Genomic DNA, 15,212 nt, shown 5'->3' on the forward strand with positions numbered 1-15,212 from the left:
TGTTTGTTTCACTTTCCTTACTGCCACTGTGAAATATCATAACTCTGAAAGTCCTGGTTGCAATATATGGCTGAAGCTATGTAATAGCAAAATTATTTAATTGTTAGCTTGGCCCTGAAATAAATGTTTTAAAGTCCATGTAAAACTTATTCACATGTTTCAGGATGATAGGACACTCTGCTACAGGAGGCACCTTGTCATTCGTGTTCTGCAGGGGGGTAAAACTTTGAAACATTTTGGGAGTAGTGCATTCAGTGGGGTGAGCAAGTATGTGCATGATCTATTGCTGATATATGTTTTGATGGCTGGATACCATGACAACTTTTGACAGCAATCCATGACTGAGTTATAGCGATGGACTAGAGGCATTAAGGAGAGACATGGAAGGCCGTGTCCAGATGTTCAAAGGTATATATGAGCAAAATATTCATTGAGATAAAGAAATTAATTCAATAGGCATTAGGAGATGAATCCAATAAAAAGCTTAGGCTTAGATTTAAAGCAGGATTGCAGTTAAATCAGTGTAAGTCCAAAGTAATGATTGCAGACCTTCCTTTACCAGGAGACAGCAAATGACAGCCTTTTCATGATGTTTGTATACACTTCTCCAAAAGGTGCAGCATTGCCTTACTTCTCATAGTTCACTCCCTGGAGTGTGACAAGTCCCTGGCCTAAGTGGATCAGAATTTCAGCCTCACTGGGATAGAGACATCCAGTATTGCTTCACTTCCCAGTACAGTGGAAGCTCTGAAATAGCATCTAATATATTCTGACAGAATCAAGGTCCTCAGATAAAGGGATAAAAAGCGAAGAAAACATCCTGCTGAAAGTATCATAATGCAGTCAAGTACCAGATTCCTCAGGTGAGAGAAGTCAAGGACATTGGACACATATCAATTTTATAGGTAAAACAACCATGGCAGAAATTAGAATATTTTGGTTCAGTTAAAATCCTCTACAATCTAATTTACCATATAGCTCTTTAAAGCAGAATTCATAAACTTCAGAGCAAGGACCAAAGTCCAGGTTCCTGACCTGTTAGGTAAAAGCTCTACACACTAAGTCACAGGATTCAAACCCATGTTTGAATATATTCAGCTTTACCAAATCTGGGCATTTCATCCATCAGAATGTACTTTAACCATTGGAGGAGTATTATTGTGAGGAGGACTGTGGTCACCAGGGTTTGGCAGTACCTCTGGGGATAGATGGGTTCCTAGTTTCTCAACTTACTTAAACTGAAAGTGGTTCTCTGCTCAAAACAATAGATTCTTTTCCATTTGAGACTAAAGACTCATTTGATACTCCCATCAGAGAGGGGTTTTCTTTTCCCAAACTTGTAATGTGCATTTTTTAGAGAGGTCTTAATCTCACACAGTCTAAATCCCTAAGCACCTGAGATAGTTAAAGAACTTTAAATGTCTTGGACACATGCCTTATTTTAAGCAGAGCTGAACAGTTCAGCCACCGTGAAAGTGGAAAAGCCTGGTTGTGTTTTTTTATTGAATCTTGGAGACTCTAAGCAGTGTGCATTTTAAGGACCCTTTTGCTCCTTCACATGAAAGCATAGACATCCTTGAGTCATGGGAACCTTTGTGTGGTAGTTGCCTGTATGTAATCTGCAAGTTGAAATTTTTTTTCTCATGCATTTCAACCCAAAATATTTGGTTCATTGTCAAAGGCTCAGCTCAGCTGATTGGAGAGCAAGAAGAGGGGTCAGGGATGATTGATGGGCCCAGGACCATGGGTGGAGGAAAGTTCATGAAATGGATCAGTCTCTGGACAAAGGCAGAAAAATGTTACAGAGAGCTCAGGAGAGTCAATATGACCTGCAAATAGAATGCAAGGGACAAATAGAGAGGATCTATTAATACAGGCATTCATTAAAAATTAGTGGGCTTTTACTGTGTGTCATAATATATTTAAACCAATTCCTAAATATCAGCTAACATTTAGCTAAATTACTTCAATCTCTACAGAAAGTGTGCTTTAAAGAGCTGTATTCCTGTATCCAACAGGTGAAACATCTGTGTTTGCCATTTTAACACGTACAATCATTCAGAGTTGGAATTTAGGGTAAATATTTGAATGTTAGAATAAGCATATTTCATCTACACACAAGTGGAATACTGTTAGCATTTCTCAGATTTGGATTGGGATTTTATGTTCTATATTTAAAATATTTAATCAGCATATCGTACCTTATGATTGCAAAACAGGACTCTTGACTGATCTGTGAGCACAGGTGCCTGAACTTTAAAGTATGTATGTGCTTAAAACAACAAAGCAAGTAATTTTATCTTTTTTTTATTTATCATTTGATAAGCTATCTTCTAAAAATCCTCTCACTTTTGTTTGTAGTATGGAAGAAACACCTTTATAACATTGGCAAAATACTGAGTTTTACTTACTTCAGGAAATAAGTGGTGTGTTGTGCTCTTGCAATGATTCATATTCAGCTTGCCTACAAGGCCTCAGTAACATATTTCTAGTTAATACTTTAATTTCTAGTAGCTTCTAGTTATTTCTTCAAGCTATGCAACAGAAAAAGGGTGTGATCCTACAAGGCAGGGTAATCCTGTGGTCACAAAGAGTTCAACTCTGGTACAATATAGTGATTAAAAATAATATAATTGAAAAAGGCTTCCTTGCATTATTGCAAGGAATATGAGGTGTATCTACATTCCATACCATGGGAGGTATGTCCCATGGCTATTATCCAAACTGCACATGTAACAAATAAATTAATTTTCATATTGCTGCATGTCTAATCTGTTGAATTGCCTTAAATATAAATTCAGGGAAAAAGACAGAGGAGCAAGAAGAATTTCTGCATCCAGATACCTTGCCAGGAGATAGTCAGAACAAGCTACATCATTAATGATCTAAGTACTTGTTGTTGCTAATTGCTTGCTGATTCTTATCCATCTGTGACTTCTGGCTCAACAGAGGATAGGCTCTGAAACAAGCTACAGCCTTTAAAGACCCAGTTAATATTGGAAATGAAAAAATGAAGAGGACAGAGTATCAACTAGATCCCTAAAGGAAGGTTAATATAGTAATGTTCTGAGTCACTATACTAAATTTTATATGCCCAATGGTATATACACCCCTGAATAAAACACCTAAACTCTCTAGTCATTGAATATATGAATGAGAATCAAAATAGGCAATGTGTTAAATATGGAACTGCCAAAGTTTTCTAATAAAAAGCCTTGATGGCAGAGTTAGGTCTTACACCCTTCACCTGTCAGTGGGATTAGTTACTTAACGCTGGGTGGCAGGGACATTCTTTTTTCAGGTCAGGTTCCATATTCTGCAGCCCTCTCATGCACTGAGGTACCTAAACAGCTGCCTTCAAAGACAGAAAACTTTGCAGAAAACAAACACAAAGTTTTGGGACTGGAGAAAGCTTAACCCCTTAAGCCATTGCTTGGAGGGAAATTTGGATATAAACTGTTCCAAGATTAACTTGTGCACTCTCTTTAGGTAAAATACAAAACTAATACCAAGACTTTTATGTCTCCTCAGTGAGGTCTACTTCTTCCTTAGACTATAAAGTTACTTTTCCAGGCCTACATCAGTGCCTCATGAACCAGGAGTAGAGAATTGTTCTAGCCACGAACTGTGAATTTCTCTCTTAAACCTACAAAGATGCTTGAATCCCAGCACAGTTCCACTTCAGGCAACCATGTCCTTCTGTGACTCCCAGTTGAGCTTTCCAAGACTTGCAGCTCTTCTGAGAACACTGTCTGCAAAGGAGACCATAGAGCTATATGGATAATGAGAGGACTCAGTGTGCTTTTTTGATCTAGGAAGTCTTGATGCTGCTGAGGATTCATAATTCAGGTAGGTGTCAGGAGAGGTTTTTTGACCAAAACTACACATGCCTGAATGAGGACAGTATTTTTCAAAACCATGGGGAGGTTGAAGGGAACAGGTAATTTCTGCATTCAGAGTAGGCATGAGCTTGGTGAGCTGAGATACTTAACAAGTGTGATATGCATGATTTGGTGGTACCTATGAGATATGTGTGTGCATATGTGTATGGGTGGCTCTAGGAAAAGGGAATGGAAAGGTGAGAACTAGATTTCATAGAAGAATGGAAAAGAAATATTAAACAGAACATCTAAATGGAAAGTCTCTGAACAGCTTTCTCTAGAGATGAGAAAGTTTAATAAGTTCTGAGTAGGTTGGACAGATAACACAAATACGGTATTAGCTATATAAAGAATAAAAACTGAAATACATGCTAACTTCTTTTGTAACTTATCAACTACTGCTTAATGGAATTATAGTGGAGAATATCTTACCCTTGACCTTAATACTCAATGATTCAAGATTAGAGCATTGCTCTGAGGACTAGAAACAAAAGCTCCTTCTCAGGACATTATAACCCTCTGGGGGGGACAGCCTCAGGCTGGAGCCACAAACCTGCCTCATGGCTGTTTATGCAGGTCAGTCCCCAATGACATGAAGCTATGTTTGTCAGGAGAAAACAAGAGTACGTGTCAGCCTGTGCTTATTAGTGCAGAAATATAAAACTATCTGTAAGTAGTTCAGCTCCCACAATCCCTGCGTTTTCTGGTATAGTTCAGAGCCATGTAGGAGCTTCTTTTGATTTTTTAATAGTATACATGGCTGCAGGAGGACATTTAGATTCCTAAGGACTACAGGGCATGAGTATGTCTTGCATCTGTGTGATGACAGGGAGATCATAGAACATACAAACTCATATAAGCCACTAGACAAGCTGTATCTATGTGGAAATTTCTGATCATTTCCACCAGTGATCTTTCTGGGGCTGCCAACTGCTTGTGCTCCCGGCCCTGCTTTCTCCAGTGGAGGACAGAAGGCAGCTCCATACTGCCAATTTTCCAGTATCTCTGAAGGGGAAATGAGAACTGCTGAGGAAAAGACAAAAAGTAGGTCCCCTTTAATTAGGGAGGAATAGTTTCTCCTCTCAAGGCAACCATGGACAATTAGGAGTGGCCTGAACACTTTAAAGACAAAAACAATGACCAGCTTGGGTGAAAGTCCTGATTAAGCTTCTCAGCAACTCCTTATTCATACAAGCTATGTGTCTGTCTGTCCCTCTGTGCTATGAATGAGCCAAAATCCATGACTGATGAAGGACAAGGGTAGGAGGTCTCTTGTGTAGGTTTCATATCTCCTTAAATGGTCTAGGCTGTTGAATGGTTTGGGGCAGTTAGGCACACTGAGCAATGCCTTGACCATCTCAGAATTAGACAAACCTACGGGAAATGTCTCAGCAGTCACAAGGGGTCTTGGCTTGTACCCATCCTTATTTCATGTTTTGGCAGACAGAAGTCAGGCTTTTATAAGACCTTTATAAGATTAGGTGTGAAAGAGAAATACCGCTTGATAAACTACTGATTTATCCACAGAGAAGTGTTTTCTTAATAAAAGAACCTTCTAAGTACTAACTAGAACGGTTTTATACAATTTTCTGATATAATTGTAGTGTCGAATCCCTTTATATAATGCAGCATTTTTGTAGAATTATGGCAGAATTACTAATAAAACTTACAGAATAGAGGGAAGAATGGAAGAAAAAATGAGCTGGAAAAGAGAGGAAGAAAGCAAGAAAGCAACCAGGCAGCTATGTGCCTGCACTGTCCCATAGTAGACAAGAGATTCATAAATAGGAAAATTATCTTTTTCTAAGTTCAGGTTGACCTTGTGGTCACCACATCCCTGTTCTCTAAGCCATGCTGCACTCCAGAAAAGGGCACAAACACAGACAAGTCTTTTCATTTCCCCTCCTTGTATAGGAGTAGCAAAAAAATCATCAGTATTAGAAAGCCAACTAATAAAGGCTTTGTTCCTGGGGGAAAAGGCAATGACTCTGTTAACCTTGCAGGTGAGGTGGGCAGGCTGCTGTAAACGCAGTGTTTGGATGGTGTGGCCAGGACATGCTCGCAGTCTGCTTTGCTGGGACTCGGCTCAGTGCGTTTCACATACACCCACTCATGTGGCCATTAGAAACCACTTCAGCTACCTGTGTCCTTGCCTTCAATCTTATGCTCGTGTGCATGGTAAACTGCATGTACAGTAATTCACTGTGTTATTATTACATTCTATATAATTTGGTGTAAAGAAATGTTTAAATAAGCTGTTATTACCTTGAAATTATCAAACACTGGAAGACATACAATGTAAGAAACTCAACACTATCCACTGCAGTTGTGACCTTTTAGACTAACTGATCTGAACAGACTTACACCTGTAGCTGTACATCATCCTTTAACGTAGACATCTCAAGTGAGAAGCAAACATGGTGTTTTTTCAAAAGCGTGTTGTCTGATACTGCATAAGGCAATAGCATTACTTGCCATGTACTTTCCTTTTAATTCTGAAAAAGTCAAGAACTTATACATGCAATAAAAATTGATTATAAATTAGATTAATGACAACTGTAATCTCGTTAATTATATTTTTAATAAACCAATGCTGAACCATGTTTGATTGCGTGGATACAAAGCTACATTTTTTGCCATGCACTAGACATCACAATTTTCATGTTTGTTTGTTCCATGTGATATTTAAGCCAGTCATATTGTTGTGGGCAAGTTTTCTTCACAGTCTTGAAGCAATGGAGAGCACCGGTGCCCATCATCTGGAAATGCAACCCGGAGTCCTGAATAAGGTTTCTGTGCTCACAATCCAATGCAATGGAAAATGAGCTGTTTCAGAGTGGCATCTCAGAAACCCACAGATGTGGACTAATCCCACTTTTTTAAATAAATTCAGAATTAGGTAGAAGCTGCAGTCAAGTGTATGTAGTGTGGCTGATGTGCCAATACTGTGGTGAGTTTTATCCCCAGAGAGCTTTCTGCTCCGAACTCCACTTTGGGGATGACAGGGCTGCCCCACCACTCCTCTGCACATCTTCATTTCCTTCTCTGGGGTCACTGAGAGAAAGCGAAATCACTATATGCCAGGTCTCCTGATCAGGGCAACCAGGAGACCATAACTTGGGGCACTCCGTGGACCCTGCCTTACATGATTCACTGGATTATGACTTTGGCTTTACATTACTCAGATCCACTTAATTCTTGTTTTAAGCACTCAAGACCTTTATTATATATAGGCTAACATTATTTGGCCTCAGTGCATGAGAAGAGACAATATTTTGAAAGAAAATTTAACAGTAATCTAAATTAAAGTAGTAACAAAAACATGCATCTACCTTTCAATACCTATCTTGTCTCTTTCTTAACATTATTGCCTCTTGTCTGGAATCATAGCTATAATTAAGAGAACTTCCTATTCAGATGCCCAGGTGGTGAAAGATGGCTGAGGATACAATTAGAGGAAACCAAGAAGTTTTATTCACATCCTAATGGAAGTTATAATGGTGCAGTTATCATAGGGTAAAATACAGTTGCTGGTCCCTGGATGGAATGAAGTTGGCATACTCAAAACCTATTCCATGATGATTCCCCACACCACAATCTGCAACCACAGGACCTTCTAAGGGGGATGGAATGGAGGATGGAGCAGAGTGGAGAGTCTGTGGGCAGGCTCTGTAGGAATCCTTGCAGGGAGGTGCTTTGCAGATGGTACTTTGGAGCTGAGAAGCTGCATAACACACTGTCAACCAGGGGAGATAGGAGATGTCTTGGTGTTGAGCCAACAACAGTAATGAAATCACTCACCTCAAATTATATCCTAATTGTAATATTAACACACACCTTCATCCCAAAGTTACACACCTCCAAGGTATGACCATCCCTCACTTGGCATGCTCTTTATATTCTTTTTGACTGTATCTTTTACACCCATTAGTAAACAAAGAATTTATGACTAAAGTCATTCAAACTCCATCTAAGCATAAAGAAATAGTATACAAATAAGTTGACAATAAGGTGAAAAGTTAGGGAAGGCTCCATTGCAATTGCTGAGATCAGTCAATGGGGTGAACCTGTCTTCTTCCCCATAGAAGAGGAATCTATCTGCGCTAAGTAATTTTATTGAGGCTTGTCCGTGTATTGCTTTGAATGCATTTTTGCATTTTTTGCAGTCAGCTACTATCACCAACAATCCTCGAACCTTAACCTGTCACAATTTTATATTAAAAAAGAGTGTTACTCTCAGCGTGAGTCCTTCATGAGCACTGGCAGTCGCTGGCAGGGGGTAATATACTCAAAGAGGAAGACCCACTGCCGAGGGGTCTCCCTTACACCATTGGTGTGTTTCCCTAAGTCAGTCAAACCACCCTCTGATCCAGCAGGACTGCTCAGTGAAGGGTCCCCCTAACAGAATGCTGACAATCTGGTTGGGCACAAGGTTCTTGGCTTTCCTGACAGACAAATTAAATACTAAGGTTCATGTAAACCTCCCCAAACTAAGGGTTCAGGAAATCTCCCCTTTTTGCCTGTTACCCATTCTTTAATACCTAAGTCCTTTAAAATGTTTGTATTCCACAAGCACTCCCATTCAATTTGACATCAAGAAAGACTGCATTTGTCTTTTTTACTTCAGCTTAGTACAAAGGCATATTAATGCAAAGATATGGCAGATAATTTATTTATATGCAAATAAAACCATACCATAGTACAAATTACCATTACATTAGTGGTAAGCAAATCATGGTCCAAAGTGGACAGCTGCAAGATAAACTGGAGCTGGCAGACAGTCAGACAGAGCTCTGCTATGGTGAGTCTAGATAGAAGTGACTACAAAAGCAGAGAATTCAAACTCCTGACCCTAGAACACCTATTGAATGGATTATCTTCTGAAGATACAGTCCTACAGTTGCTGAAGTTTTTAAGGAGAACCTCTCTAACTGCAACATTTAAAATTGCTATCCCCTTTCAAAAGCCTACCTTGTTGTGTTCACAATACATTTCCTCCTGTCTGGCATCACAGACAAAGTTGTTTATTAGTCACACTATAATTCACCCTCTTGGCATGAAGTGTCCTACAGCTGTGCAGGGACATAGGTGTGTCTAATCAGTGCATTGCAGGCAAGTGGAGGCTTGGTCTGCTCATACTCTGGGTCATCATGAGGCTTCTCTCCTGATGGGCAGAGGCGGCTGAGCACACTGCCAAGTTTGATCAGTGAGCCCTCCCTGGGATGAACCACTCTGAACTACTCAGATGGGAAGGCAGTCATTGGTTTGCACAAAGTATGGCACAATGAGCCCCCATCTGCTTGGAGGAAAGGAAGAAATAGTTCATATATTAACTAGGTAATGGTGAAGGAGCTGAAGAACTGAAGGTGGATGGATGAATAAAGTGAAGCCAAGCAAATTACTTCACAAATCCGAGTCTGAAATACATGAACTTTAGACAAATTCTTCACTTAGATTTGCTCATAAAATCTTAATGATTTCATATAAATTAAGAAAAATGTACAAAATTTAAATTTCATTGTGTCATTTTGCAATGCCACAAATGCAATTTCAAGAAATTGATGAAAATTTCACAGTGATGCTTAGAATTGATTTACACAAATTAATGGTGGAAAATCTTTTGAGTAAAAATCTGGGGATTGGACAGCAGTGATAAAAAAAAAAATCTCATTTAAAAACCACATGTCTAGGACACAGTCTGTGGAACAGGTTTGTGTTACCTGAGGGTGACTGGAAGGTCTAACTAATTGACCTGTAGGAGGCTTTGGGTAATTTTGGCTACAGTTTTTGTTACATGCTACAGTGATAATCCATTTTGTTATTTTTCCCATGTTACCTGACCTTGCTTCCACTGGGCATACACCTTCCTAATTTGCTTTATTTCCAAGAGAAGAACCCTGTTCAGCCAAGCTGGGCTTGTGCCTCTCCTGCTTGACTTCCGAGATTTGGGAATTGCCCGCTTCTGTGCACATAGGAGGCGATGTTTAAAAAGTGACCGCACAGATGGACTTCAGGAAATGCAAAAATCTTTTCCCAGGGGACCATAATTACTAATTCCCAGAGCAGCCTGAAGTCTGGTCTCCTCATGTCCAGAAGCAGAAGTTTTGCTTCTTTTCCTCCTGTCAAAAGTGCTTTTAGACTCAATTGCTTTGTGGCTACTGTGGCCAAGATGGCCATGAATCACTGCTTTGCTCATGAGACCCACTGTTTACAAGCAGCAGGTCAAAGAATCGAGAGGAAAGCAAAAGACAGAAGAGAGAAATTGCAGAAAGGAACCATCACAGTATAATCCCACTGTACCTGAATGGACTTCCTAGCAGAAATCCCTACCTGGCTTGTAAGTACTACTTAGGCCAGCAATAGCTTTCCTGTTCAGGATCTATCCTCCTGCAGAGCTTGGAGGATACAAAAAAGATAGGCTGGATTTGGGTGACAAATCCTGAGGCAACTGGCTCTGTCCTTTACTGAGTTCAGGCACATCCCCTAGTTTTTTAAGTGAGAGGCAGTTGTAGTCTGCACTCCCAGCCAGACCAGCAGGGATGAGAAATATTTAGGATATAAATGCAGTAAATTTTGCATTGGAGTGGAATTTCGTTCACTGCTTTGAAGCATCTATGTAAGCTGTTCATGCTTGAGACTGCATTTAATTCAGTGCTTCAACATGTCTTGGCACAGTAAGCTCCAAATACTCAAGTCTAAGAAGTAACAGCTGTGTTTTTAAAGGTAGGGATAGTGAAATCAATGAAAGATGCTTAAAACACCTCTGAATTGGGCTCTTAGATTTTAATTAAATATATGCAGCTTTCTTCCTTTTGCAAAACACTTTCAGAGCAACTATTATATAATTTTCATTCTAACATTCTAACTAAAGAGATTTCAAGGTGGAAGGTTGTACCAGGGGCAGTGTGAAAGCTACAGACCAAACAGGGATAAATATCTCTAAAACTTGCTGACTGTTTCATCTGCAGGAAAGAGGGATTGCAGGCTGATGGCAGCTGACAGGAGCCAGAGCTCATGGATGTGCTATGTGACTGTCCCAGGAGCCAAAATATTCTCTGACATCTCTAGCAAAAATTACCATCATTATTACAATCTCCTGCATAGCACGGATCATGGAACTTCTAATAAACGATCCCAGGATAAGAGACAGTGTCTTTTAAAAACAGACCTACTCTTGATTTAAGGAGAGTGAATGAGAATGCATTTTATCCATTGATAGCCTGTTCCAGTGGTTAATTATTCTCACTGTCAAAAATGCATGTCTTTGTTCCTTATTTGGATGTATGCTAATTTCAAACAGGTGTTTGCTTTTGATTGTGCAATTAAAACATTGTAAAGAAATCTACAAGGCACTTCAGACAAACTGAAATTCTTAAAAACTTCTTTATTGTAAAACTTCACAATTGTATAATTATGATAAAACTGTTTTCCACTCTCCCTTTAGCTCGCTTGTAATGATTTTTCAAAGAATTTGGCACTTTAAAACTATAATTAGGATGTAAAGTTGTAAGACATTTTTATTTGTATTAAAAAAGATAGATTTTATTTTTAATTGGGAAAAATACTTTAAGGTAGTAGTTTATTACCAGCTTAACTGCTATAAGGCTACAAGTTTTTCCAATCCAAATGGGACTACACTCTGTGAGATAAACCATTCTAAGTCAGCCCCAAATATAAAGCTAATTTCAGAATCCTACTTCTTAAAGAATAAAAATGAAAAATTAAGTTATAACAATTAAGAGCCACGTGCTGTTGCTACACTGAATACAGAGTCAGAGTACGTGCCTGATCCACCATCACAGCCCATGATGCCCTTTCCCCATATCCATGATCTTACAGCACTTCTTTGGCCATGTGGGAGTGTGCTCTGCGAGTTCTTGCAGTGCACCTGCTGCCCGCTGGCACGCACCACACACAGCCCTGGCATCAGCTCCAGGAAAGGCAGCAGCAGAAAAGGTCACTGCTGAAGGGCCAGAAGTAGGCGTGAGGGTCGGCGGGGGTGGCTGTGATGGCGGTGGTGGTTTAGACTAGAGCCTGCACACAGCTGGAGCAGCATGGGCTCATGTGATGGGAAACACATCTGGTGGTGGTGGCATGGCATGGGAGGACAGCACTACAGCATGGCAGGGGAGGACAGAGGCATCAGCTCTGCCTTCCAGAGGTACAGCTGGGGAGATGAGGAAGTCTGGTGTGCTGTTTGATGTCTTTATTATTATGACTTCTCTCACCAAAGCCCAGCCTTATGTCCTCAAGTCTATATCCTAGCATAGCTCACTGTGTATCTCCTTTGTTTTTCACATGCATTATTAGCAATGAGAGCTTGAAGCATCTCAGAAGACAGCAGAACTCTGTAGCAGAATCTGCCTCTAAGGGTCAGAAGCAGTTCTGGACACATAAGATGCGTAGTTTGGACTAAATGTAGTTTGTACTACACTTCTTTCCTTACTCTTGCAAAAGAGGTAGCAGAGAAACAACCGTCAGAATGGGAAACCAAAATCTACTTGGTTAGAAGTATTTCTTTAGTTTCTTAAACTTCCATGGAAGCTTAGATCTGCTGCAGCAAACAGTCTCCCAGCAAGCTGTTAAGTCAAGATGTGACTTTAAGCTGCCCAGTGGGAAGAAGTGATATGATAGGGGCGCTCACAAGTGAAATGTCAGGAAAGAGGCACAACATTTGGCACATTTGTGAATGTGCCTTGTGATTTGGGGTGCTCAACTGAAACAGAATATGGGCCAGATATCTTCAATGGACACAGAGCTGCTTTTAGAATTATTAGCCACAAAGTCTCATATGTGCTGGAGTCACGTCATAGTCAACAACGCACCGTGGGTCATGACTTAACACAGAATTTGCACCTGCAGTGTCTGCACAGAAGGATCTGCAGATGTGCTATTCTAACCCCTGTTTATATCAAGAGCTTTTCTGAGATTTAAGATGTTGACTTGTATAAAATTAGAAACAAATACGTTCACGTAGTGAATAGTAATTGCAAAATTCTTGAATTATTACAGTTTGCACTGACATGAGGCATAAATTGAAGTTTGCATTGCTGTTTTAAAAGCAGTTTGATCTTAGATATCACATTTGCTTCCAAGTCCAAAGTAACTCAAGCTAAATGAGAATGAGATTTACAGTTTTTTTTAAATGTTAATTTTTCATTTATTGTTATTTTTATTTCACAAATTATTGTCACATCCTGCTGTGCTCCAAAAACTTATTTTATAAAAGTATTACCTTGTTATGGTCAGAGGTTTTTGTGAGTCACACTGCAGTGAAAAAACAATGCTATATTTGTCAGTCCAGCAGCACTAATGTAGCTATAGAATAGAGCTGTGTCCCAGGCACTGCATGAATCTTTAACAAGGCTATCAGTACTCCACTTAGATGCTATAGTTATGGTCACATTAGGAATAACAGCTAAACCAGCTAAATGTGTCTTCCAAATCATTATTGCTAATGCTTATGTACTAGATTTGGCAGAAATAACACAAATTGAATTTTAAATGTCCAATATGGTGAGGCTGAGTTGCCAGTGAAAAAAAATTTGCTTTTGACCTTGTAAAGTGAACACATAAATTTCTTTTGTGAATTTATTCAAATTCTGAATTTAAAATAGCATATGTACACCTAAAGCTGCAAACTATGAAAGTAAGAATGTAAGAGGAAACTAAGAATTGATGGTATTGTAAATGATGCAGGTTTCTGAGGTTTCATATATTCCTTTCACAATCTCAGAACCATTACCTCCAGTTCTTTTTAGTTCACCACACCAGAGAAGAGAGTTAGACAAAGTGAGTAAGTGAATTCTCCATCATTCTCTTCTTTATGTTATAGTGAGAATCAATAAATGCCCATTCAAAGGGACTGAGTTTAAGCCACTCATTAATCCTGCCTCACAGAGATTCTAAAATATTATTTTCTTTTCTTTGTCGTCACCTTTAAGCATGCAAAATGCAGTTTATGGAAAGTGGGAATTATACAGAAAAGAGGTTGATGGAAGATTAGGTGAGTATTTATATGCAGAAAATTCAGAGTTCTTTGAGCAAGTCCTCATATAATCTGGGGTCGGGCCATTTGTAGCATTTGTAGCTTGGAAATTTTTTTGCTCGGGGACCTGATTTCTCTCTGTGCTCATTTTTTCCAAGGATTTGTGTTGCTTCACAGACAAAAAAAAAGTGCATACTTGAATGTATATAGCATTTAACAACATTTTTGAAATAATAAACTTTGAATATAGACAAAGGAATGCTCAATGCATCAGACCAAATTCAATAAACCCATTCAGAACAGCTCAGAATGACTTTGTTCATGTATCCAAGTATTTTTTTCCATCTATAGTGGCCTTTTCAGTAAAGAAGGAATTAAACACTAAAATCCTCTAAACATCAAAGCATTGAGCAACTGTGGCAACTTTCATCACCTGTAACCTTGTGAAACATATTGCAATTCATTTATGTTTTCCCACCCAGGCTTTCAGTACTGGGACTCACAGCGGTAGGTGTTCCAGCTGTTTGAACAGTACTGTACAGACTGGCTATCAGGAAGGTCTGCTTCTGCTTGATTTGGTGTTTATTTTGGCAAAAAAATCTAAAGTTAATGTTTGGTACTCTAAAACAACTTTAAAACTTGCTTGGGAGTTGACCACTCAAGGTATGCACAAACATAGAGATCTGTGCTGGAATACAGCTCTGGCTTGGAACGGGGAAACTAAATGTGCCTGAGCTAATAACCTAACTTGGAATACAAATTGATTTTATAAACTTGATTTGGTTTGCACACATCTACTCAGATGTAAAATCAATTGTCACTCATACCAGGGTCTACCTGGAACACCAGAAAAATAGATAATTCGCTAACTGAACTCAACCGACTGCACAGAAAGATACTCCATTATGAAGAGAGGAGGGAAACAGGCAGCTGGGACTGTGGGAAAAAGGCAACCTGCCTTTCCAGCAGCAATTTGCTCTAAAACCAGCTGTCAGCATGCACCCCTACAATCTCACATGAAGTGAAGGGTTTAGTGCAATATAACATTATGAGCTAAGCATTTAAAAATAAATGCATAAAAGGTCTTAATGAAAAATATTTTAATTTCCTTGAAATTGGTATTTTTAAAACCTTCAGGATTCCAGCCTTCCTAGAGAGAGAATTTACAGAAGTAGCCATATTTTACATTTTATTTCTGTGGAAAGTTGGTGAATTTGTAGGAAAGTCAAGTCACATACCCTACATGAGGGATAGAGAAGTATGTATAGAGCTTCTTGTCTCGATAATTCATTGCAGTACCAATCCTATTCTGTAATGTTAATGGGATACTGTACAAGACTACA

The sequence above is a fragment of the Corvus brachyrhynchos genome, unplaced genomic scaffold (genome assembly GCF_000691975.1).
Source record: "Corvus brachyrhynchos isolate BGI_N302 unplaced genomic scaffold, ASM69197v1 scaffold32, whole genome shotgun sequence".
Taxonomy (NCBI): Eukaryota; Metazoa; Chordata; class Aves; order Passeriformes; family Corvidae; genus Corvus; species Corvus brachyrhynchos.